At 62.5% G+C, this 24,951-nt stretch overlaps 1 protein-coding gene across 2 annotated transcripts in view; it reads right to left on the reverse strand.

Annotated features, from left to right (window-relative positions):
- Positions 1-24,934, reverse strand: part of LOC117649342 (putative polypeptide N-acetylgalactosaminyltransferase 9) — a 138,374-nt gene extending 113,440 nt beyond the window's left edge. For both annotated transcript variants that reach the window (XM_034392000.1, XM_034391996.1), the window contains exon 1: positions 24,455-24,934. The gene's annotated coding sequence lies outside the window, so the exon portion shown is untranslated. The remainder of the gene's footprint in view (positions 1-24,454) is intronic.
- Between the last annotated feature and the right edge of the window lie 17 nt (positions 24,935-24,951).

The raw sequence follows: 24,951 nt of genomic DNA on the forward strand, positions 1-24,951 counted from the left end.
TCTGCATGGTCGACCAAGTAAGCGTACGAGAGAAACGACAAAAAAACAGTCAATTAAAGGGAAAAATATGCCGCAATTAGACATGTTATAGGCTCCAGAAGAAAAAATTGTGGCGGGCCATCCAAACCCTCTTAAGGGAGTATGCACCAATAGTAGAGGAAAAGAAAAAAAAAGTTTGGCCAAAATCCATGATGACGTATTTTCAGAACGGTGAAATTTGTCAAATTTTCACCAAAATTCACCATTTTCACTACCCTTAAAACCTCCCAGATGGTTCTCAAACAACTTTTAATGCTTTTCCCACATTCCTAAACCCTCAAGAACACCTACAAAAAATTTAAAAAAAATTTTTTTTGGTTTTACTATTTTTAAACTTATAAAACCATAAAACTGGTGCAAAAACTAAACCGTTCAAAATTTTTTCAAAAAAATTTACATGGTGAGTCAGGGGCCGATACCGAATCGATTGATACCACTTAGGTCGAAATCCGAGGACCTCGATTCCAAACCGTCGTTGGATTCACGTGGAATGTCCCAACAGCAGAGCAGCACGCGGGACGCGGCGGGACGCGGGGCAGGTGAGGGCGTTCGCTGATTTATTGCGACACTGTAAGGAGGCCGAGGCGCAAGGCCGAACCCCGAGCCGAACGCCTTTACAGTGCAGAGGCACACACATTCACCGCAAGCACCGGCCGGTTGGCCGGCCGGGCCGTGGCGAGCCGGGCGGATAACGAGGTAACCCCACTGCAAGTCCGTGGACCCGCGACGCTGTGACACGCGTGAAGCAGGCGGCGCCCAGGCGGCGCCACTCGCCACTCGACACCGCCACCTGCACTGCAGCAAGCTTCCCGAACCGCAGTCATTGTTCCTCTCTCTCTTTCCCACACTGCTAGGCTTACCTCGGCCGCCTTCCTTCCGCGGCCACGCGGCCACTCAGTGCAGAGGCGCCGGCGGCCCGACAGTCGTTTCGTCGCTGCGTCTCTCTCGCACTCATGGGGCTCCTCCGTAGAGGTGCGAGAGAGACAGAGCGCCAAACCCGATCTTCCGAATCACTCGGCAGGACGACGACGGCGGCGGCGGCGGCACGACGGCCACGTCGACGTCCCCGCCGGCCGCGGCCGGATGTTGCACGCGCTGCGCGCCAAAGTCCCACGAGGGACGGCCCGTCCGCCCTACAGGGCCCGGCCCGCCACTTTGCCGATCCGACTGAGGAAGTGACATAAGGGTGTGCATCCACGCCGCCCGACAGCCTATCCGATCGCAGGGCCACGCCCGCGCGTCAGGGAGGACTGAGGACTACACTCTAAATGTAGGGTGTCCATGAGAAACTGGACGCCTTTGTCGCCTGCCCCACTTTTTAGGGTGCCAAATGTCGCCCAGTTTCTGGGCACCTTTGTCGCCTAGTCTCAGAGTGGACAAACCATTAAGGAACCTGCCTTCACCTATGGCTCAGCAGCGACTGAGGAACCAGGAACTAGACACCTGTGCATGCTCTACCATGGGAGAGGGCCGGTTACTGCATGATTATTCCACCCCGAGACTGGGCGACAAAGGTGCCCACAGACTGGGCGTCATTTGGCACCCTAAAAAGTGGGGCAGGCGACAAAGGCACCCAGTTTCTGGGCACCCCATATTTAGAGTGTAAGGGCTAAGGACTGAGGGATTAGGACTGAGGAGTGTGGACTGCAGCCATACTCGAGCCGATCCGCACACACGCTGCAGAAAGCGTCCAATTCGTCCAATTGCGATGAAAGCGTTTGCTCTCTTTGGCACTCCCAGCGGCGCGGCCCTCAGCCCCGCCTGCGCCCCGCCTGGCAGTGCCTGCAGCCCTCGAATGCCTCCCCATGGGGCGCCGCGTCGAGGGTGCATCCTGGCGGGGCTGACGGCGCCGACGCCATGCATGCGAGCTGCCCCAGCCGGGCCGCACCGTATTTGGAAGAAGAGTTTCCCCAGTTGGCTGTGAGAGTTTGCCACCCGGCCTGCTCGCCTCGCTTCGCCTCGGCCGGGATTTCAGTCGAGAGCCCCCCGCACAGTGGGCCAGAAGACCGGTGGAGGCGGCCAAAACGCCAGACGCGTTTTGAGCTCCAGAGTCGCTAAATGGGACTCGAACCGAACGTGTGACCCCACCAATGGATTCCTCGTTCGGAGAGCAATCCATTGGTGGGGTCACACGTTCGGTTCGAGTCCCATTTAGCGACTCTGGAGCTCAAAACGCTTCTGGCGTTTTGGCCGCCTCCACCGGTCTTCTGGCCCACTGTGCCCCGGGCCCTCCCCCTGGCTTTGCATCATCAACGAGATGCACCCGGAGCGCATCGGCTGCGCTACGCCACGTCGCGTCGCGTCACGCGTCGCACCGGACGGGACGGGGCAACGTCCCGCTATGGAGGCGGCGTGACGTGACCGTGACGGACACAACTCCTTCGTCACATGCGTCACGCCGCCTCGCCGCCTCGTGATTTGTCCGGCCGAGCGTCCATTCACCTCCGGCACAAACGACCGGCGGAAAGAAACACGTCCCGAAAAATAAAACAACAACACAACCGAGCTGCGAGCGAAAAATAAAAAGGAGAGTAAAAACTACCACGAGAGGATCACTAAACTGCCGGCAAATCCGGAGCGGCAGCGCTGCTGGGGACTGATGCCGAGAGTCGCTCTGTCTCTCTCGCACCTACACGCGACGCCCCATGAGTGCGAGGGAGACAGCGCGACGGAGACGACTCTCGGAATCAGTGTGCTGGGCCGTGCCGCGGTGCGCGAGGCGCACGCAAGAGGCGAGGGGGGCCTCGTCTCGTAATAATAATTTCTCGGAAAATGAATGGCGCTCCGCCCTGCCTGGCCCTGCCGCCCTGCCCCGCGCGTCGCGCCGAGTCGCGCCGCGTCGTCGTTCAGCCTTGGGGCCTCGTCGGCCTGCTCGGCCCGCGGGGCGTTTAGCACCACGGGGCTAATGGGCCGAGCCGAGCCGGCCGGAGCGGGGCTTCGGGCCGAGCCGAGCCGAGCACAGCGGTACGGAGTAAGTCGGGCCGACGCGACGGTTAGAAGCCGGGAAGGCGATTCAAAGAGAGAAGCAGAGAGACAGACGAACCCGGCGGCCGATGGCATGTGCTAATTGCGTGCGTATGTCGTCCAGGCGTGGCGGCGGCTTCCTGGGCATCCACCACGGCAGCAGCGCCACAGCGCGACTGCAAGCACGGCGATCAAGACCAGGGGGTCGCGACCGGACCGTCCCACCCTCCACCACCCTCCACGAACAGCGAGGCGCGACCCGTTGGGAGAGCGCCGAGCGCTGAGCACGAGCCAGCGGCCACCGCCTCCAGCATGCCTCCAGCAGGCGGCTCCAGGTGGGGCTGGAGGCGCCAGTCGCTAATGGACGACCGGACGGCGCCACTCTTATTAATCGTCCGAATCGGCGCGGCTCGTCACGGCGCGGCGCCGGCAGACTCATTCCGAGAGTCGTTTTCGTCGCTCTGTCTCTCTCGCACTCACGGCGCGTCGCGTAAGAGGTGCGAGAGAGACAGAGCGACGAACACGAATCGCGCTGCGCGTCATTAGGCCGCCGATCGGCACGCCGGATGGATAGATGGATGGCACCGACATGGCCACGGCACTGCCATCAGGAAGGGATTAGAGTGGGGCGTCAATCACTGCGGCGCACTGCGGTGTGGGGGCAGTGCCGTGCCGGCCGGTAAGGCACCAGTCACGCCGTGTGGGGCACGCCGGCCACGCCCCCCGCAACAAAGAGACAGCCCGGCCAACTTGGGCCGCAACAAGCACATCCCCGCGGACAGTGTACGACGCGGCGCGCCGCCCTGATGCCCTGCCCGGCTGCCGCTGACGACGACGCCTTGCGGGGCGACGCACCGCCGACACACAAAAGTGATTCAATTTTCATTGCGCCCCCTCCCCCCCCCCCGCCCCCCTGGCCGGCCAGCCGTTTTGTTCCGCCCACACGTCTGCCGCACCGAGGCCCCCCCCTCTTTCCAACATCACGGTGGCACTTGGCCTGGATATGCACGCTAATCGCGGGCGCGGCCATCCGTGCACCGCGGCACGGCACGGCACGGCACGGCACGGCGGCACCACGGCAGTCTGGCCAACCGGCCGGAATAACGACGTTCCGTACTAAAGGCAAAGAAAAAACAAACTCTTCTCCGCAGCGCGGCAAAAAAAAAAAAAAAAATTGACCCTTTTTGCTGCCGATGCTGCTGCAGCATGCTGCTGAGGTGGCTATGCCTGGGACGGGACGTGTGTTTAGTTTGCAAGCCGCAGCGGCGAAGCGAAGCAGCGCAGCGGCAATGACTCCGGACTCTCCTCCGCGACTCTCCGAGGCGTCGTAACTGGTCTGCGCCGCGCCGCGCAGCCTGGCGTAGCGCAGCGTAGCGGTGCGCGGAGTCTGCGTCTGCCTGCTCCGCGGGGCTCCTCCGGACCGGAAACTCGCACACACTCACACACTCACACACACACACACACACACACACACACACACACACTCACACACACACACCAATCAGCGCAGCGGCGGGTCAACAACTGTCCGATGAGACCCACATATCGCGGGGCCACTGTGCCACCGCGGCGCTGCGGACGGCGTGGCGTGGCGTGGCGGGGCGTGGCGGGGCGTGGCACAGCACAACGACCTCGTAAAGCGCGGCTAATGAGAATAAGCGTCTTCGGAAGGAAGGAGGAGGGGGGAGCCGAGCCGCGAAAACGGCGTGGAAACGCTGCTAGACCTGCATCGCGCGCGCGGTGCCATTCAAATCAGGCGCGGCGCACTCACTGCACTGGGAACGAGGAAGTTCATCCCGGAGGGCGCGTGTGGCGGCGTGGGGCGGGGCGGGGCGAGGGAGGCGGGGCGAGGCGGGGCGGGCAGCCTGCGCGACTGGTCGGCTAGCGGTACCGGCCGAAGACGAAGACGGCTCTGCAGGCCTCGCGTCGAACACGAGGCCGGCCGGGGCCGCTAAGCGGCGGGGCGAGGCGCCCCTCATCGGCGGTCCCAAACGGCAAACAGGTGACAATGGCTTGCAAGTCTGCACGCCACGGCCAAGCCTCCGCCAAGCCTCCGCCAAGCCTCCGCCACGCCGACGGCCGAGGCAGCCCAGCCGTGCAGGATCGGGCCAATGGAATCGGCTGGCGATCTCCGGGCTGGCTGGCTGGCTGGCTAGGGCTGCGCCGCGCCCGGCCCCGACGCGATTGGGCAAGGAGCGTGTCCCAACACATGCACCGGGCCGGCCGGGCCGCGCGCCGCGCCAATGAGTTCGTCCAAGCCCTACGAGTGCCTCGGCCTGCCCGGAAACCAAGACGCCGCCACACCGCCAACCTGCGTCGCTCTGTCTCTCTCGCACTCACGGGGCGTCCCGTCTAGGTGCGAGAGAGACAGAGCGACGACTATGCCCGAGGCTCCAGTCGGCAATCACCGCTGGGCAGCGGGACACCGCGACACCCAGTCGTCTCCTCCGCTCACCTGCAACACACAGAAAAAACACGTCGGTCAGTACTATTCGACTCGCCGCACTGCTCCTACCACCACCACCACACTGCAGGACGTCCGACTAGGAGACTCGGACGGCGAGCCGAGCGCGTCTAATCACTTTGCCCCCTCCCCCCCCCCCTTTCCCCCGGCCGCGTGGAGCGTGCCAAATCCCGCGCGCTCAACTTTCAACGTCGCCGGGAAAATGTTCCGCATTGCACATTTCACGTGGCCCCGGGGAGAGAGGAGGGGGGGAGGGAGGGCGACGCCGGGCCGCAGTGCGGGCAACTGCAGCACTGTTTGTGTACCAGCACACTTTTGCACGTCGTTATGCCGTGCGTCCAGCGCGGTTTCTTTTAATTCAGCCCAACTACAGTGCCAAGTAGTGGGCAGCTCTCCTCACCGACAGGTCCGGCAGCCGCCTCTCACACACACACACACTGACACGCACACTCACTCACACACCTGTAACACCATTTAATTTGCATGGCGCGTTTATTGCATGCCTCAGTCCATATAACATCCACTATACTGCTTCCGCGACCCCCTCCCCCTTCGCTTCCCCCCCCCCTCTCCCCATCGGTGTTGGGTCGCCAGGGAGGCGGTGGTCCGATCAACGCCAGCCACTCATTCCGTCCACTGCGGCGGAACAAACTCCCAACTGGTGTGCCAATGAAAACACCCCGCCCCGCCCCACTGGTAGAACTCAAGCGTAGTTTTACGCCTTTCTTCAAGCGTAGTAGAACTACGCTCGGCTTCAAGCATAGTTCTCCATTTTGCCCCTCTCCCGCCTATCTAAATGCATGGGAGAATTTCCTTCTCTACGCTTGACGTCAAGCGTAAAGTCTTCAAGCGTAGTTGTATGCTTGAATCAAGCATACAACTACGCTTCAGTTTTACCGGTGCCCGCCACCTCACTCCGCCGCGTACGCACGAAGCGACCCAATTTGGCAGCAGGCGGTCCCCACGACAAAGTGATTTCGCGGCGCAGCAGGACGGGTCGCTGCTCTCTCTCACTCTCCCTCTCTTTCTCTCTCTCTCTCCCCCACAGCACGTGTGTGCCGCCAAAACAAAATCGATTTCAATTTTCCATTCCATTTTTCACCGATGAGTGCGTTGCGGTGCGGTGGCCGCCGTGCCGTGCCGCCCGCCGGCGCTGCACTGTGCTGTGTGCTGTGCTGTGGGGTCCGCCCGAGCGCCTGCGGGGTAGGCCCGCCCGCGGCGCAGGCGTGTCGCGCGGGCCGGCATCCTGGCGTCGCACGGCGCTACGCGCAAGCTACGCGCAAGCTACGCGCAAGCTACGCGCTGCCCGCACGCACACTCTTAAAACCTTACGAAGTATTTTGAGCATACATATAACAAACTAAAATACTTTGTTATACGAAGAAATAGTTCGTAAATTACGAAGTATTTTCTTTGTAAGCTTACGTATGCTCAAAATACTTTGTTATACAAACTACTTTTCTTTGTAAGGCCCAAAATAGTTTGTAAGGTTTTCTCAGTGCACGGCCCTGTTAGTGACCGCATCTGTCGCTGTCTCTCTCGCACTCACGCGGCGTCCCGCATGGGTGCGAGAGAGAGAGGCTGCGCGTCGAGGACTCGAGGCCGCCGTCAGCCGAGTCCACATGCACCGAGAGACGCGATCACTGAGGCGGGGTGGGAGGCGGGCGGCGCGGCGCACGGCGGCGATGAAAACCCGGGAGAGGCCCAAGCAGCCAAACCGCAGCGCCGGCGTGGACAAGCGTGGAGCAGGCGCCCGGAGGCGGCAGCCTTCCAGCCTGGCTGCAGACCGACTCCGAGAGTCGTTCTCGTCGCCGTCTCTCTCGCACCTACACGGCACGCCCCATGAGTGCGAGAGAGACGGAGCCAAGAAAACGACTCTCGGAATCAGCCTGGCCGCTTCCAGCCGCGTCCAGGTCCAGAACGGCCGCAGGGCCCGCAGGCATACGAGTCGAAAAGCGAGAGTCTCATCGCCACAAGCTGCCAGAGAAAGGGGGAAAGGGTGACGGACACACACACACACGCACGCACAAACACACACACGGAAGCCGTTGCAGCGGCGTGCAGCGGCGTGCGTTGCGCCCATCTCCCTCTCCGTCCGACTCATTGCCTGCCCCGCCCGGCCCCGCCCGGCACCCGGCCTGGACCCCACTGGAGTCACTCCTGGAGTGACTCTGGACTCCAGGCGGCGCGGCAATGCCGGATCCTCGGCCGCAGCTCCGGCTCGGCTCGGCTCGGCCGGGCGCGCACGGCCCGACCGGACTCGGCGCGCCCCTGGCTCGGCTCGGACCGCAGCACAGGCCGCGGGTCGTTGTACCGCCGGCCGGGAGGCGGCGGTGGCAGCGCGGCGCGGGCGTGGCGGAGTGGCGGACTTGGCCCCGGACGACCACTGGAATAGCAAAGAGGCGATCCATCGGCACAGCACGCAACATTAGCAGCGCCACGTATTTGGTGACCAGTCGGCGTGCGTGCGTTCCCTACGTGCGTGTGCACGTGTGTGTGTGTGCGTGAGCGTGTGCACGTGAGTGTGTGTGTGTGTGCGTGTGTGTGTGTTTGCCTACACGAACACGGCGAGGATGGCGAGGAAAGCAGCAGCGCCACGGACGTGCCGACCGGGCGGACCGAGCGGACCGAACGCGTCAATCAGCGCGGCTGGCCGGACCACGCCCCGCAACAAAAACGGGGAAAAGGAACGCACTCACACACACACACACGGGCAGACAGACCGCAGCAGCAGCGCCCCAACGTGAAGGGCCCTCCACTCCACTGGGAGTGGGGACGCGGGGACGGGCGGGGCGGCCAGCACGGCAGGGACAGGGCAGGGACACCGACCGGCAGGAAGAGGCTCGTTTGATGACAATGACCGGCAGGGCGGCCAGGGCGGCGGGGACGGCGCGCCGATCGCCCTGGACCGCCGGGGAGGCGGGGGCCGGGGCCACGGTGGGCCCCTCGGGGGTCTCCAGGGCCCCGCCCACGAGGTTGGCGCTGCAGGCCGTCTAGGGGCTCTCAAACGAGGAGCTGACGATGGGAATGGGTTTCGGTTTCATCAGGCAGGGCCAGGACCTGCCCAGGTGCGGAAGTTTCAGGCTCCGCGCCCCACCGCCCCGCCCCGCCCCGCCCCGCCCCGCCCCGCCCCGCCCCGCCCGCCCCACCCCGCCCCGCCCCGCCCCGCCCCGCCCCGCCCCGCCCCGCGCTGCTGGGAGCGCGCTGGACGGCAACAGCCTGCCGGCCGAATGGCTTCCAAATGGCGAGCTAAACGGCACAAAACAAGAGCCGGAGTAGGAACGCGTAGCCGCGTTAGCGCCTTCACATTGCCGAAGCGTTAATTCGGCCGCGCTTCCCCGTGCTTACGCCTCGCTTACGCAGCCTGCACGCCGACTGGCCGGCCGCGGTGAGAAAGAAAGAAAGACGAGTACCAGGATGAAGCGTTGGCGGCGCGCTGCATGCAGGATGCAGCCTCGGCGGGGCGGGGCAGGGCGGGGCGGCACTCAAACTCGCAGACTCCTTTCCTTGCATCGCAAAGCCACTGGCACACACACACACCAACACACACAGACACGCTCAAGCGCGTGCGGAAGCCTTAGCGGGGCAGGACGCCACTTAGTTCCCTCTCACGCTTTTCACCCGGGGCTAGCAAGCAAGCAAGCCAGCCAGCCAGCAGTAGCCGCCCAGCGTGCATGCCAGTGTCCCTCCCCGTTCCCTGCCGTGTGGCAACACCCCAGCCAGGGGCGGACCGCAGTAATTCAAGTAATGGCTGCCGAAATGACAAGTCAACTTCTCGCGCGCGTTGGCCGACCCCGCCTCTCCGATCCCACGCGAAGCTGGCACCGCGCGGCAGACCGATCCCGCAGCGCCCTTTAGCCCCGCCGTCTCTCTCGCACCCGTGCGGAACGCCCTGTGAGGGAGAGAGACAGAGAGCGCCGTTCTGGACCGCTCTGCTGGCACCCCGCCAGACGCAGACTGAAATTCGGCGCAGTGCGTTTAGGGCGTTCGGGGCCAGCTCGCGGAAACGACCCACGGATCCTTAAGGGATTTAAAACACACAGCGCAGCGGAAGCTCGGGGACACGAAAAACCACACACGCGGGCTGACGAACAGACAGACAGACAGACAGACAGACAGACAGACACATGCAGGCACAATGCACTGCGGCACTGTATAGTCTGCATGGGGCTTAGCCGTGTCGCGCCGGGAATAATAAAACAAAATAAAAACCAACACAGCAGGCGTCCGGAGCGGCGAGGCGTGGCGTAGCGTGGCAGGGCCGGAGAGGCCCGAAAAATTAATAACCTTGATTTCCTGTCCTGACGTTTAAACAATGCACTTCGCGCATCGCTGCGCAGGCAGCTTCGCGCTTGGCGACTTGGCCGACGCCACTTGGGGTACTTTGGTACTTTGGCGGCCCATCACGGTGCAACGGTCTGTCGCGGCAGGGGCACCGCCAGAGGACACGGAGGGCCCCACTGGCCCAGCAGACTGAATCCGAGAGTCGTCGCCGTCTCTCTCGCACCTATACGGGGCGCGCCATGAGGGCGAGAGAGACAGAGCGACGACAACGACTCTCGGAATCAGTCTGCTGGACGGCTAGTGTGATGCGGCCCTGTGCAGGGCGCAGGGCGGAGGGCGGCGAGGTGCAGGCAGCCCGGCCAGCGCAGTGGAATCCGCGCGGACGACCGCTGGCCGCGCAGGTTCAAGGCCCCGCTGCACTCGGGCAGCGCCAGCCTCCAGTGCAGCCTCCAGTGCAGCCTCCATTGCATAGCCTCCATTGCATAGCCTCCAGTGCATAGCCTCCAGTGCATAGCCTCCAGTGCATAGCCTCCAGTGCATAGCCTCCAGTGCATAGCCTCCAGTGCATAGCCTCCAGTGCATAGCCTCCAGTGCATAGCCTCCAGTGCATAGCCTCCAGTGCATAGCCTCCAGTGCATAGCCTCCAGTGCAGCCTCCAGTTCATAGCCTCCAGTGCAGCCTCCAGTGCAGCCTCCAGGGCAGCCTGCAGTGCAGCCTCCAGGGCAGCCTGCAGTGCAGCCTCCAGTGCAGCCTCCAGTGACCTCCAGTGCAGCCTCCAGTGCAGCCTCCAGTGCAGCCTCCAGGGCAGCCTGCAGTGCAGCCTCCAGTGCAGCCTCCAGTGCAGCCTCCAGTACAGCCTCCAGTGCAGCCTCCAGTACAGCCTCCAGTGCAGCCTCCAGTGCAGCCTCCAGTGCAGCCTCCAGTGCAGCCTCCAGTGCAGCCTCCAGTGCAGCCTCCAGTGCAGCCTCCAGTGCAGCCTCCAGTGCAGCCTCCAGTGCAGCCTCCAGTGCAGCCTTCAGTGCAGTGCCCAGCCCGGGCCGTAATCAACTCCAGAGGGCGGGCAGCTGTACGGACTAACTCCCAGCCTCGCCCTTCGCCCACATGCAGCAAGCGGGCCAGTCGAGTAGCGATTCCCCAACGGCGCACTCCGTGAGTGCGAGAAGGACAGAGCGACTGCAGCGCAGCTTGGCGGGTATAAGGTTCAAGGCCAGAATCGCACGCTGGAAGGCCCGGGGAAGTCCCGGGCCGAGGTGTGAGTGAGTGGGCCTCGCTGCAGCACCCTGGGCAGCGCGCGACAATGCATTATTGTGAGGCAACGACAATGACGCGACAAGCCGGCGCCGCTGTCGCAATGCAGGCATGCGCGAGTATCGTGGGAGGCAGAGAGACGGACAGACAGACACTTGCGATGACGCCGACAGCCTCCAGGCTGCTGGCCCTGCGCACAGGAGGTCATCGAGTGCTTGCTCCGCCAATTACGAGGATGAGTTTCACCGTCCGTCTGGAATCGCCGGCCCGTCCAGACAGCCGCCCCCTCGGCCACTCGGCCCCGTGCCCCGCCACGTTGCCGTCGGCCCGTCGTGGGTAAAAGCCTGAAAGGGCCTCTATCCGCACGTACTGCGCCTGCGGACTGATTCCGAGAGTCGTTTCCGTCGCTCTGTCTCTCTCGCACCTCCACGAGACGCCCCGCGAGTGCGAGAGAGACAGAGCGACGAAAACGACTCTCGGAGTCAGCCTGCTGCCTGGTTGGCTCCATCCCGGCGCAGCAGCGATAATTCATACACGCGACACGTAGGCCCCACCTGCGCGGCCCAGAGGGACCGGAGGGACCGGCCATCGGCCCATGCCGCGCCGCCGCCAATACGGACCAGCCGACCCGGCGGCCAACCAGTTCGGGGATAGGTAGGAACAGCTCCACGCGATGCCGCGGTGCTGCGCGGCGCTCATAACCCGTCCCTCTTCTTCGGCACGGCCATCGCCGCGCACCGCGGACTGCGCGCCGGGGACTGCGGCAGTGGAGTGGTCGGCCGGCCGGCCGGCGGACACACCCACCAATTTCACACAGCGGGACCACGGAAATCGTATCATCGGGTAGTAATCGGCCTCCGACGTCCGTCCGTCCGTCCGTCCGTCCGACCGCCGCGGTCTCAAGAGCCTTGCCATTAGTATGGCGCACCTGCCGAAAAAAAAAATTGTGCGTGTGCCAGTGTGTGTGAGTGTGTGTGCGAGTGTTGTACACGCAAAAGAGTTCCCCCAGCCTCGCGGCGTGCGATGGACCGCGCAAAGTTTATTCTGATTGGCCGGAATGTGGCCCGGTGCGGCGTGGCGTGGCGTGGCCGCGTGGAAATAATAAATAGCCGTTTTTATGCCCCGCTGACCGTGGCGTGGCGTGTCGCGCGGCGTGGCGCGGCGCGCTCGGACGGTGGCCCCGGACACGACGGGCACGACGCGCAGCGTATGGAATACAAACGACAGCTCATTACCGGGATGACACGGCGAGGGGGCAGCCAGCGCGGGGGGAGGGGGAGGGGGTCACTTTAAAACCCCACTTCCCTTCCCCCTCCCCTTCCCTCCCCCACTCCCCCACACTGTTAGAAAAAAAGTCCGTAAATTTACGGAGAAAGTTACTCTAATTTTGGGAATGGAGGCTCCGTAAATTTTCCATCTTTTTACGGAGATTTTCCATATTTTTACGGAGATTTTCCGTATTTTTACGGAGATGGACCGCATTTTTGCAGAAATAAACGCATTTTAACGGTTTACTTCCCTCCTTCTACCTCCGATGTTAATGCAAACAGTGGTCTTTAAGATGAAAGTGATATTCTCCAAAACTGTTTGAAGATCCACTTGACCACATGCCAGGATCGGATAAATGGACGGAAACCCAAAGGCGAGGTTGCTTTAGGGAAGGCGTACTCTTGGAACACCTAATCAGTTGGTCACCCAACCCATCGATAACGTGAATTAGTCTGTTCTTTTTGATAAGTAAGGCTTCTATTTCATTTATATACATAACTTCCATATTTTTACGGAGAAAATCCATTATTCAAAAAAACGGAGATCTCCGTAAAAAAAAATGGACAGTCTCCGTTAAATTTCCGTATTTTTACGGAATTTTCTGACAGTGGCAGCTACAGGAAGGGGGTAAAGCGCGAGCGGTGGTTTTCTCTTGACCCACAGATTTAGTAGTCGGCGAGGCGAGGGGCACAGATGCGCCTGATGGTCAGACAGAGAGGGGGGGGGAGGGGGGCGGCGAGTGTCCGCTGAAAGCTTTATATTATTTCGCAGCTGAAAGCTCCGGCGGTGCTTCAAGCTCGGTGAGGGACGCCCCGACCGACAGGGGATGAAAGATAGATGGGCCCGCCCGAAACGGCACACGGCTCGCGGGTCGGGGCCACGGCCGCGGCGATGGAGACCATCGAGACCGCAGAGAGGGGGAGAGAGAGAGAAAAGCAGTGCAGCGCCAAAAGCGTCGCCAAGATGCGCGGCGCCACCATTAGGGCAGCCGGACCGCACTGACTCCGGGAGTCGTTTTCGTCGCTCTGTCTCTCTCGCACTCATGGGGCGTCCCGTATAGGTGCGAGAGAGACAGAGCGACGAAAACGTCCCTCGGAATCAGTCCGCAGAGCGCAGAGCAGAGCGCAAAAGGCAAAAACAATAAGCGTCGCCAAGGACGGAAGTCGAGCCGAGCCGCGGCAAGTCGTCTGGAAGTCCTGGGCGGGGCCGCGCACCCGCGGACAGAGCGACGGCGGGCAGGGCGGCAGGGCTGCAGCGTCGGCTCCTCGACCCCACAAGGAAAAGAAGAACGACAACTCAAAGACTCCCAGCCGGCCAGGGGCCGCACAGTGGGCCAGAAGGCCGGTGGACGCGGCCAAAACTCCAGACGCGTTTTAAACTCCAGATTCGATAATCAGGACTCGAACCGAACGTGTGACCCCACCAATGGATTCCTCGTTCGGAGAACAATCCATTGGTGGGGTCACACGTTCGGCTCGAGTCCTGTTTGGCGACTCTGGAGCTTAAAACGCGTCTTGAGTTTTGGCCGCCTCCGCCGGTCTTCTCGCCCACTGCGGGGCCGGGCCGCCTGGCCCTGGCTCTGCCGCTCTCCGGGCCGGGCCGGCCGGGCGTTGCCGTGGCGTTGCCGTTCCGGCCCTCCAGTCCCACTCTGGAATAATTGCTGCCAAATTATCCCGCGAGAACAGCGGCACACCGGCGGCACACCGAGTCCCGTCAGGGCAGTGGCACGTCAGTACGTCAGTGGCGCTCTGGCAAAACGTCATTAAATCTCGAGCGAGGCGCAGCCGGGCAAATGCATAGCGGGGGATCGGGGCGGGGCGGGGCGGGGCGGGGCGGGGCGGGGCGGGGCGGGGCGGGGCGGGGCGGGGCGGGGCGGGGCAGGGACCGCAGCCCAGCCAGCACTGCGAGGCCCCGGCGAGGCCGGATGCAAAGCGCGTGCTGTCAGCGGGTCCGTTCGGAACGCCTGATAAACTGGCCCGGCAACGACACAGCTTGCCGCCGGGGCGACCCGCGACCCGCGATGGCGGTCGTCCCGTTTACGACGACGCCGCCTCCAACTGCCCCTCGACCGCCTCCCACGCAGCACGAAGCGCGCCCTCACCCTCGCGCGGGAACCAGACAGCTGTCTTGAACTCGCCGGCAGCGCGAGGGCGGTGCGGAGCGCGGTGCCGGTGCGACAAGTGGCGAGAAAACGCAAGACGCATAATGAAAACAAAAGACAAAGCACGACACGAGGCACGGCCCGCTCGGGGATTAAAGTTCGAGGGCGCGGCAAAGACTGGCATCATTTTTCAGCAGGCCGTAAACGTCAGGGCGGCCCGCGGTTGCTCTGCGTTGCCGGCCGCCGCGCCCCCTGGGCCCCAGCCCGGCCCCCAGACCCCGCCACAGCGCCCCTTCCAAATGGCGGATAAGGCATAGACCGACTACCGACTCCACTTCCCATTTCGCCCGGCCCCAAAGTTAACCCTCCTTCCTCCCCCTCCCCTTGGCCGCCCCTGGGCGTTCTCGGTGCTGACCTCCAGCCGGGCGGCGTGCGCGGCAATAGTGGCCGCGACGGCCTGCACTGCAAGACCGCCACACTGGAGCAGGAAGAGTGACATGCTCACTAAGGTCGTATGACCTTAATGCTCACGGCCCCCTGGGCAGCCTCTGCACAGTGGGCAAGAAGACCGGTGAAGGCGGCCAAAATCCCGGATGAGCTTTGAGCTCTGGAGTCGCTTTATGGGACTCAAACCGAACGTGACCCCCACCAATAAATTGCTTTTCGAACGACGAATCCATTGGTGGGGTTACACCTTTCGGTTCGAGTCCCGTTTAGCTACTCTGGAGCTCAAAACGCCTCTGGAGTTTCTGCCGCCTGCGCCGGCCTTCTGGCCCACTGTGGTGGCCTGTGGCACGGTCGCTGGGGTGGGAAGGCCAGGCATACAACACGGGGTGCATCGCACACTCCGCGACACGACCTTGGGCCGTGGGCGCCTTGGGGACCTTGGGGGAGTCGGGCCAGCCTGCACCCCTCCCCCTCCCCTTCCCCCCTCCCCGCCGCAGCGGCGCCCAGCGGAAACAGGGTGTGGGGCACGCCCTCCAAGTTGCGGGGGCCGAGGGCCGGGGCCAATCTGGCAATCCGCAGTATCTCCAGCGCAGTACGGCCAGGGATAGCGGAGAGTTACGCGCCGCGCAATCAGTTTGCAGCGACTTAAGCGTCAAAACACACTCGTGCCTCGCCAAACGGCCAAAAGCCCGTGTCTGTATCCCCGGTATCTCGTCGACGGGCACCCAGTTGTTCGTGCATTTAACACATTCGTCTTTATTCCAAGTAAATTTGCCTGGTCCCAACTAAATGTTCTCGTTTCAATAAATATTTTTCCGAGTGACACCCCCGCCCCCGCATGGAACCGACGAGCGAATAAAACAGTGATGCCCCCCGTCCTTCCCCTCCCCCTCCCCGGCCGCCCCATCCACTCCGTTTTCCATTCCGCCATTTTTCCCCGTCCCCGTCATCATCACCGGCACCGCCGCCCTCCGTGCCGTAGCTCCCTTTTTGCCATCACCCCGCGAGCGCGCCGAATCGGGTGGCGAAGTGATACACATCGCGCTACGCGCCGACGCCACCGCGTGCGCCGCGGAGACAGATTCCGAGAGTCGTTTTCGTCGCGCTGTCTCTCTCGCACTCGGAGCGTCTCGTATAGGTGCGAGAGAGACAGAGCGATGAAAACGACTCTCGGAATCAGTCCGCTGGCCGGCATGCACAAGCGAGGCGTCGTCTTCGAGAGCCCGCTAATTAACGACCAGGTCGACCGACGGACCGCCGCCGCCGGGACGGCCGGTCGTGTGCGAACGCAGCCGGCCGCGGCCGGGAAAGAACCGCGCCTCGCCGCCCCGCGCCTCCCACACTTACGCAAGCGGGCTGGCCGTGGCTGGCCGGCGCCGTACGGGCGTGTGAAGCGCCGGGGTCATCGGGTGCGAGCAGCAGCCGCCCGCCGGCCATGCCCAGCCCCCAGCCGGCGGCAGCGCGTGCGAGCTCGCCGCGTGTTCACATGCATCCGTCACTTTCTCTTTCAATTTTTAGAAAGCTCGCCGATTGCTCGCGGGGACGACGGGGACGTGCATCTCATCTCGGGGCCGCGGCGCGGCGAGGCGCGGCGCGCGTGGCGGGGCTATCGCGCTAAGCGTATCACCGGCAGCGCGGCGGCCGCGGCAGCGGCAACGGCGGCAACGCCCCCCGACCGCGCGTTGCCTGGCGTTGCCGCCATGCCGGGCCCGGCCGGGCCATGCAGACCACTGTTATGGATCGCAACAATGTGTTTCGGGGCGCTGCGGGGCGCGGCGGCGCGGGGACGCCGTAAGGGCCCCACAACCGTCATGGCCGTCATGGCCGCGCCGAGTGTTTTCAGTCACGCGACCGCCTAATGAACGTGTACGGCGGCGTGTAGCGCGGCCCGGGCGGCCCGCGGGGTGCTCGCCGTCGCCGAGCCTCGAGAGCACCGCGTCGTCGCGGCGGCACGCTGCGCCGGGCAAAGACACTGGCGCCCACACTGCCGTTTACGAGTGCAGCGACGCTAAGCGACGCGCCGCGCCCCGCCTAGCTTTGATCCTGACCTAGCCCAAGGCCGCCGCGCACCGCCGCGCCGCTCGGCTCGCTCTCGTGTGGCGGCGGGGCGGGGCGGGGTGAGGCGGGGCGGCCGTGCAGCTCGCTGTGCAGTGCAGTGCTTTGCTGGCTTTGCTTTGCAGCTTTGCTGCGCCGCGGGCCGTGAATCAACGATCCGCGCGGGGAGAGGAAAGCAAGCAGTGGAGGCGCCTCCGCCTCTCCGCCTCCGCGGTGCCGATTGCCGACGGCTGCCGATGGCCCCGCGGCATGCCGACGGCCAAGAGGAGAAGGCGCGGGCCACCAGCAGACTGATTCCGAGAGTCGTTTTCGTCGCTCTGTCTCTCTCGCACCTAAAGGGACGCCCCATGAGTGCGGGAGAGACAGAGCGACTTCGACTTCGACTCTCGGAATCAGTCTGCAGGGCGGCGGGCAATCGACAGTCGCGCGGTCCGTGGTTCGTTTCGGTGGTTCGCGCCGAACGCCGAAGACGAGCGCAGCGGAGCCGAGAGCGAGGCCTGGGAAGGCGATAAGCAATTAATCTGCGCCATGACGGCGAGGACAATGATCCGCGCCGTCCCGGCCGTGCAGAGGCAGAGGGAGGCCGAGGCGTGCCGCCGCGACGTGGTCGACGTGGTGCCCTCCCGGGACGCAACGCGCGGAACCAGTCCGGCGCGGCCGACGGCCGGGCCAAGCCCCGGAATGCACACCGGCCAGAGTGGACGGGCCGGACCGACCCAAAAACGGGCCGAACCAGCCGCACCGGCCAGTCCGCTGCGCCAAGCATGTTATTTTCCCCCACAGTGTAGAGCGCGCCGCCCTGGACAGGCTGGACAACGATATGGACGGCGGGCATGCCAGCCAGCCAGCCAGCCTTGCTGCCCCCGCCGGGCGGCATTCATGGCCCAGTGTGTGCACTCTGCACGGTCACTGCGCGCAGCACACACGCACGCACACATTCATAAACGCGCGCCGAATGCTCGGTATCCGTAAAGTGGAGGGTCACAGCGTGTGAAATGGCCGACCGGGCCGAACCGGCTGGGCGTCGTCGGCACGGCAGGCTCACTCCGAAAAAGGCGCTTCGTCGCTCTGTCTCTCTCGCACAGCCACGGGCCGCTCCGCGAGTGCGAGAGAGACGGCGCGGTGTCACGGCGGCGCGCCGCGCGCTGCACATTCATTATCCAATCAGCCTCACTTGACGCAAACAGGAAGGAAGGCACGCCGGCAGTGCTTGCGTCGCTCTCTCTCGCACTCGCGGGGCGTCCCGTGTGCGAGCGAGACGGAGCGTCGCGACGGAGACGAAGGCGCGCCGTTTGGGAGCGAACTGCAGGCCCAGCGCAGGCGGCGCGAGGATTGCACAGGTCTGGCCCAACGTCGTCGTCGTCGTCGAGGGCGATGGCGGCGGCCCCCGAATCCGTCACGTTCCCGACGGTTCGTGAACGCGGACACAACGGGCTTCCCCACGCGACGTTCCGCCGCTCTGGCGCGCTCTGGCGTTCGGCGGTGACTCGGTGACCGCCCTGCTCCGCCCTATCAGGCCGGTCGATAGGGAGCTTCGCCGCGCCGCCCGGGCAAAGGTTGCAGGGCCTTCCGCCCTTCCACTTCCGGTGTGCCGGCGCAGCGCTGTTAATTAAGCCTCGCCATCACAAATGAAAAATGGACACCATCAAAACAAAAAAGTCCTGTCAATTTCGCTTTCATCCAATCAGGCAAGGCGTCGTCCGTATATCATCGGCAAACGCGGCGAGCGAGACATTTCACTTGGAGCAGCGTGCACTGCACGCCAAGGGGCCGTCACGATGCAGCCAGCCAGTCGGCCCAGCCAGTCGGCCAGGTGAAGGGGCACCAGCGTGTCGCCACAAAACGCCGAGCTCCAAGGAGCCGAAGGCCCCGAAGGACCGTGCAATGCAGCGCATGCACCTCATTGCATTCGTTGTGATGCTTGTCTCGTCTCGTGTGTGTGTGTGAGAGAGAGAGAGAGAGAGAGAGAGAGAGAGAGAGAGAGAGAGAGAGAGAGAGAGAGAGAGAGAGAGAGAGAGAGAGAGAGAGAGTATAGGTGTGTGTGTCTGTGAGCGAGTGTGCGTTGCACTATGCGGTCCCGTTGGCGATGGGTGCGCTTCACTCGCTTCACTCAACGCCGCTCACACCGCATATCGCAGATGCGATACGAATGTAAGAAAACCACAAAGCGCCCAGTACACTGCAAGCGAGTGGTACTGCCGCCGCCGCCACCACCACCGCCCCAGCAGCAAACCGCACGGTACGCCCTGCCTTTCTGCCTGCAGGCGGAGCACTGCTTCTCATCGCTCCGTCTCCCTCGCACTCGTGGGGCGTCGCGTAAGGGAGCGAGAGGGACGGCGACGAAAGCAGTGTTCGGCATCAGCCTGCCTGCCTGCCTGCGCCGCCGTCCTGATGACCACCTCATCAGAATGTGGAAAAGTAAGGTAGGATACCGTAACCCCAGCCAGCCCCAGCGGCCCCAGCGGCCCCAGCCCGCCGTTTCGCCGCTCCTCCGCGACGACTTTACCGCGCAAAACGCTCTCTGCGGCGCTGCGGCGCTTTGCGGCCCCGCTGCAGACTGATTCCGAGAGTCGTTTCCTCCACAGCTCTGTCCCTCTCGCGCTCCCGGGGCGTCCTCTGTGGGTGCGAGAGAGGCAGAGCGACGAGGACGACTCTCGGAATCAGTCTGCTGCCGCCACACACCAAATACTCCTCTCACTCCCGGCCGACAAATTGCTCCCATTACAACGCCTCAGATTCCACAGCAGCAGCAGCGGAGCTACAACACTGCTACCCAGATGGGGCGCCAGATAATGCGCGCCGAAGGGGTGCCACCGTACCGGCAGTGTACCTGTCCCCAACAGCGATCCGTCCAGTGTGGTGTCCAGTCTGAGGCCGACCGCCAGGACGCAGTGCTATGCCACCAGCAGAGCAGCAGGCTGATGCCGGGAGTCCTTTTCGTCGCTGTCTCTCTCGCACTCATTGAGCGCCCCCTATATGGGAGAGAGCGCGATGAAAACGACTCCCAGTGTGCAGGGCGACATGTCAGGCGACTGCTCCTGGCGTGCTTACCAGGGTCTAAGAATCTTCCCCTCGAGAAATCGATCGAGACGGTCGCGTGGGCTGAGGCATATATCGCGTAAGCACTCTAAGAGTGATGGCGTTCTCGGGTTCGAATCCCCGCTAGGGCGAAAACAATTTCGTCTCCTCTTTTGCAACGGCTGACGCGGCACAGAATGTGCTGTAGGTCACGAGACGGCCCTGCCGGCGGGCGGTACGCCTCTTAGCAGTGTTGTAGCAGCCGCAGGTGTCCTCCGCGCATCCGGCCCACGGAGCCAAGCCTTGTCAAAATGACTTATTTCTTGTCGCAGCGCTATTAAATTTCTATTACGGGCGCACTCGCTCCTCACGGCCACCCGCCGCCGCCGCCGTTGCGAGAGAGGAGCCAGCAAGCAGCCCTAGACGACTCATCCTGATGAAGATGATGATCATCATGACGAAAGTCGTAAAAATAGTTGCAGCAGCCGACGCCGTTTTTTTCCCGCGTCCTCCGCAAGTCAGTCACCGCAAACAGCTTCTAAGAAAATAAAAGCGCCTGCCTCGCTCCGCTCCATATTGGTGTTTGCCCGTGACCTCCATCAAGCCGCTAGCGCCTCATCGCCGAGCAGCGAATCTCAAGCGAGGCATGAAGCCGAGATAGCGCGGCAGGTAAACACGTCGTCAGCACGCTTATCGCGCACATTGTAGCCCGACTATTTACCTCCCTCCATTTTGCATTTTGTTTTGTTTCTATTTTTCCGAGCGACGTCCGAGGGGAGCGGGGCGCTGGCGGCGCTGGGGCGGCGGCGGTCCGGCGCTCGCGCTTCCGACATCAATTAGAAGCCGGAGGTGTGGGCAGCGCCACTGGCGGCGCCAGCGCGCCAGCGTGCGCCAGCCACGCAACAAGGCGGACGCACCGACGGCGACCTCATCCCCAACGAGGAAGGGCGCACGCGCGCGCGCGCGCACACACACACACACACACACACACACACACACACACACACACACCACACACACACACACACACACACACACACACACACACACACACAGAGCCGGCGCACGCAAGCCGGAGTCCGAGCAAGCTGCGAGGCTCCGTGTCGTCGGTTCGAGGGTGTGGTGGATCTCGAGTTCAGCTCCTGGTGGTCTCCACGATGGCGGTCTCCGTGATGGCGTTGGTGGCGGCGGGGGTCCGGTCCGCTGTCACCCAATCAGCGCCACCACACTGTATGTACCTCACGCCGAGCCGGACACAGAGGTCCTTCCTCCCAAAAGTAACAAAACGCTCCTCTGCTTGCTTGCCTTCCCGCAAACAAGGCTCTCCATCACCCACTGCGTGTGCACGGGGCTCGCAACCCGATCCACTGCCAACAGCATCGCACGCGCGCGCACACACACGCACACACCTGACGCAAGCCCGGCTCCGCTCTCCACCTGGCGCGGCTGGCCCGGCACTGCCCGCTCGGCTCGTCTGCCGGAGTCTCTCCAGCGACTCAGTGAGCATCGCATTGCGCAAGCCGTGACCTCACCGCCCCGCCTGGCCCCGCCGCCCGGCGTCACGGAGCCGCATTTCCAATCATCGGCCATCAGCCAATCAGGGCTGCTTCCAGCGAGCTTCCAGATTCCTCCTCGCTGGCCTCTCCAGGCGCCTCCCAGGCTCCGTCAAGGACACCCAGCGCCGCCGGCCAGACCACAGGCAGCCGCTAAATTTCCTGGTCAGCGAGTTGTTTTGGTGCTTTTCCTCGGCAGAGTACGCGCCACTGAAAATGACAGGGCCTGCGGTAATGCGTCCCCCACCCGTCCGTCCGGCCAGGCGCCAAGCGACACTCCACTGGAAGGCCGTCCGAGACTGCGACTCGTCCTGGCTCGCTGGCTTGTCTTGGCTCCCCCGGGCTCGGGCTGCGAGTTGATCAAACAGAGGGTTTTGGCGCGTAGGTGCGCTGCAGAGGGCGCCTTTCTTGCGAGGACTTGGTAGTGCAGGACCTCCTGCAGCACGGCGTGCGGCATGGCCGTCGTGGCGCGCTGCCAACAAGCCGGCCGTGGACGAGGTGAGTGCAGTGGCGGCACTGCAGGCAAACTGAGAGTCGTTTCCGTCGTAGAGATGTGCGAACAGCCGAGTTCGAATTTGAACGAACACGAACACTTCCAACTTCCAAAGCCTTCGAACGATCCGAACTGAACAATTTCAGAATTTTCTCGAACGAACCGAACGAACAAGGTTTTTGTTCAGATTCGATCGAACACAAACATTAAAGAAATACTGAACTAGTTTGACAAGTATTGAGTAGTTATAAAATAGATACAAATCACAACTGAATAAATCAATCATTCAAGAAACCGCAGCAAGCTCAAGTTTAATTCCGATGGGGATGGGGGCACACAATGGTTGGTTGCGTAAACTGTTGCTATTATTATTGACTTTTTAAATCTGAGGGATAAGATACTGAATTCCAGACATGCATTTATAGTAGAGAATGAAATATTTACTCAGCATGACACTTCAGTTCAGGCATATGCTCAGTCCATACCTGCTGGATGGAGAGGTTCACTTTGTTTGGCTTAGAGCATTGAAGCTTGTTCACAAAAAGATAAACAAAGTGACGTGAAAGGAAAGGTCAAACTAACCTTCCTCCCAACCGAATTCCATACTCATAAAACATACCAAACCATGTACAGTAAAGAAACACGAAAGTTAAACTATTAAAGGATAACCAAGTCAAAACAAGGAGCCATATTGTATTTGTTTTCGAGGTGACCGTTCCAGTTGAGAGACGAGAGCGCACCACCCCTACCCCTCCGCCTTCTATTCGTTCCGCTACCATCATGTGATGTGAAGCACCCACTACCCACCTAGTGTAAACAACCCCAAAGCAGACATCAAAAAGACCAGTGGAGAGGACCAACAAGGACCAATCATGTTTAAAAACAAAGTTATTGTTTGGTGTAGTTGGGTTACCTGTTGTCTTTTATTTACTGAGTTAAATGCAAAGAATCCAAAACGACACCTGTCGCGTGTTCAGGCATGAACATAATCTGTTCATTTTTTCGAACAGTTCGGGGTCGAACACCGCGAGTTCGGGTTCGAGCGAACCGAACAGTCCCGCTGTTCGTTCGAGTTCGCTCGAATGCGAACATGATCGCACATCTCTATTCCGTCGCTGTCTCTCTCGAACCTATGCGCGAGCCCTATGAGCACGAGAGAGACAGCGCGACGAAAACTCGGAATCAGTCTACTGCGGCAGAAGAGCCCTTTTCAAGAGGATCCCCAGCGGTGGCGCCAGCCGCACACATTTGCAGAGCGCGCAGGGCAGGCCATCGGTATTCGAACCACGTCCCGGCACGCCGAAGGGTCCCCGCGGTGTTGGCCGTGCCGGTGGGCCCGGTGAATTACTTTCTTCTTTAGCGATAAGGGTCCCAGCGGACTGCATTACCCATGCAGCCCGGGTGGCGGTGCGCGCGGTGCGTCGCCGCAGCAGCTTGGGAGTGGCCCGGTGTGTTGGTAAGCCTTGCGCGGCCGATTCGGCGGCGAGTGCTGAGCTCCGACTCCTCTGCAGTGTCACGGAGCGGCGACGCAGCGTCCGAGACCCCGAGACCCCGGCCACGCGGCGGTCAATCTGATACGGAACCTGGGACGCACCTTGGCGCCAGCGCGCCGCTGCCGGCTCGTGGGCGTGGCGCGGTCCGCTCTGCCCGCTCTGCTCCGTTAGGCGAGACGCCGACTGTGACCTTCTCCGCCGAGACGCGGCTGGACGCGGCCCGCTCTGCCATGTCACAGTGTCGTGGCACACATGCCGGCCCGGTGGTGCCCGGTGGTGCCCGGTGGTGCCCGGTGGGCGCGCCGACAGGGCATTCAATCAACAGAGTTGACTCATCTTCCAGCGCGCTGCTCTTCGGCTGCCAGTGGCCAATCCGAAGGGTTGCTTCGTCTCTCTGTCCTTCTCGCGCCCCTACGGACCGCCGGATGAGTGCGACAGAGACAGCGAGCGACGAAAGGCCTCTTCGGCAGCAGCCTGCCGGGGAACAAAATTGCCCCGGGCCGGCCTTAGGGCGGCCCCCCACGCCCCCTCCTCGCCGTGGGCCAACAAAAGGAGCGTCTTCTACCTGTTCCCTCCCGCACCTGGGCCTCAATCAGTACCCGTCGGGTTTAGTAGCCGAGGCTTGCACCGCTGAATCATCGTCGCCGTGGGTGTGTGCACAGAGTTGTGGGGCATTTGTTTCTTCTTGCGTGCGACCAACCAGAGAAAAACAACACACCATCAAACACTACACACACGAACAAGATCCCCGTCATGACATAAACGTCACTTTCACTGCGACGCGAGGTTTAAGGTAATGACAGAACAAAACTAGCTTCATGAATCTACTTTATTGGATGCGAGCTACATGCATTACCCACAACCGTAAGGCCGTAAACACAACCATCAAGCAGCGCAGACACTTGCCGTCCAGTCGACACCTCAGATGTGACAGTTCGCCGGGGCTGCTTTCCCGCAACTCGCCTCTAATTTCCCGTGTCCCGGCGCGTCACTGCGTCGCACACAAGTGACAGCGGCGACACTCACCTGTCACAGTGACGATGGGACGATGGTCGTCGTCGAGCTGAGCTGGATGCACTAGGTGCGCTTCGCCCCGTCCTCGGACTGCACGGGCCGCGCACAGCCACGCGACGGCTAGACGGGTGCTCCACAACCAATCAGCCGGCGAGTCTTGTCCGGCTTGCCGCTTGGCTTGCCGGTCCCGACAAGGCCGGTCCTTGCACTCGGCAGCGATTCACTCTTTGCACTGACACCCTGACGAGCAAACGCTGTCAGCCTCGCCGGCGACGCCGCACCGGCACTGCCTGGCACTGCCCCGATCACAACAATGCACAGACACTCACTCACTCACTCACACCAACACACAACACTGCACTGGTTAATCCAAGAAAGGCGGTAGCGGCAACGCTGCAGAGTGCGGTGCACACGGCCGACACGGCCCTGGAATGTCCGTGCCGCAGTCCGCAGTGCGCGGCACACCGGGCACACCGCTCCTCTCGCGAACGAAGCGAAAACCCCCGAAC

The sequence above is a fragment of the Thrips palmi genome, unplaced genomic scaffold, assembly GCF_012932325.1.
Source record: "Thrips palmi isolate BJ-2018 unplaced genomic scaffold, TpBJ-2018v1 HiC_scaffold_4, whole genome shotgun sequence".
Lineage (NCBI taxonomy): Eukaryota > Metazoa > Arthropoda > Insecta > Thysanoptera > Thripidae > Thrips > Thrips palmi.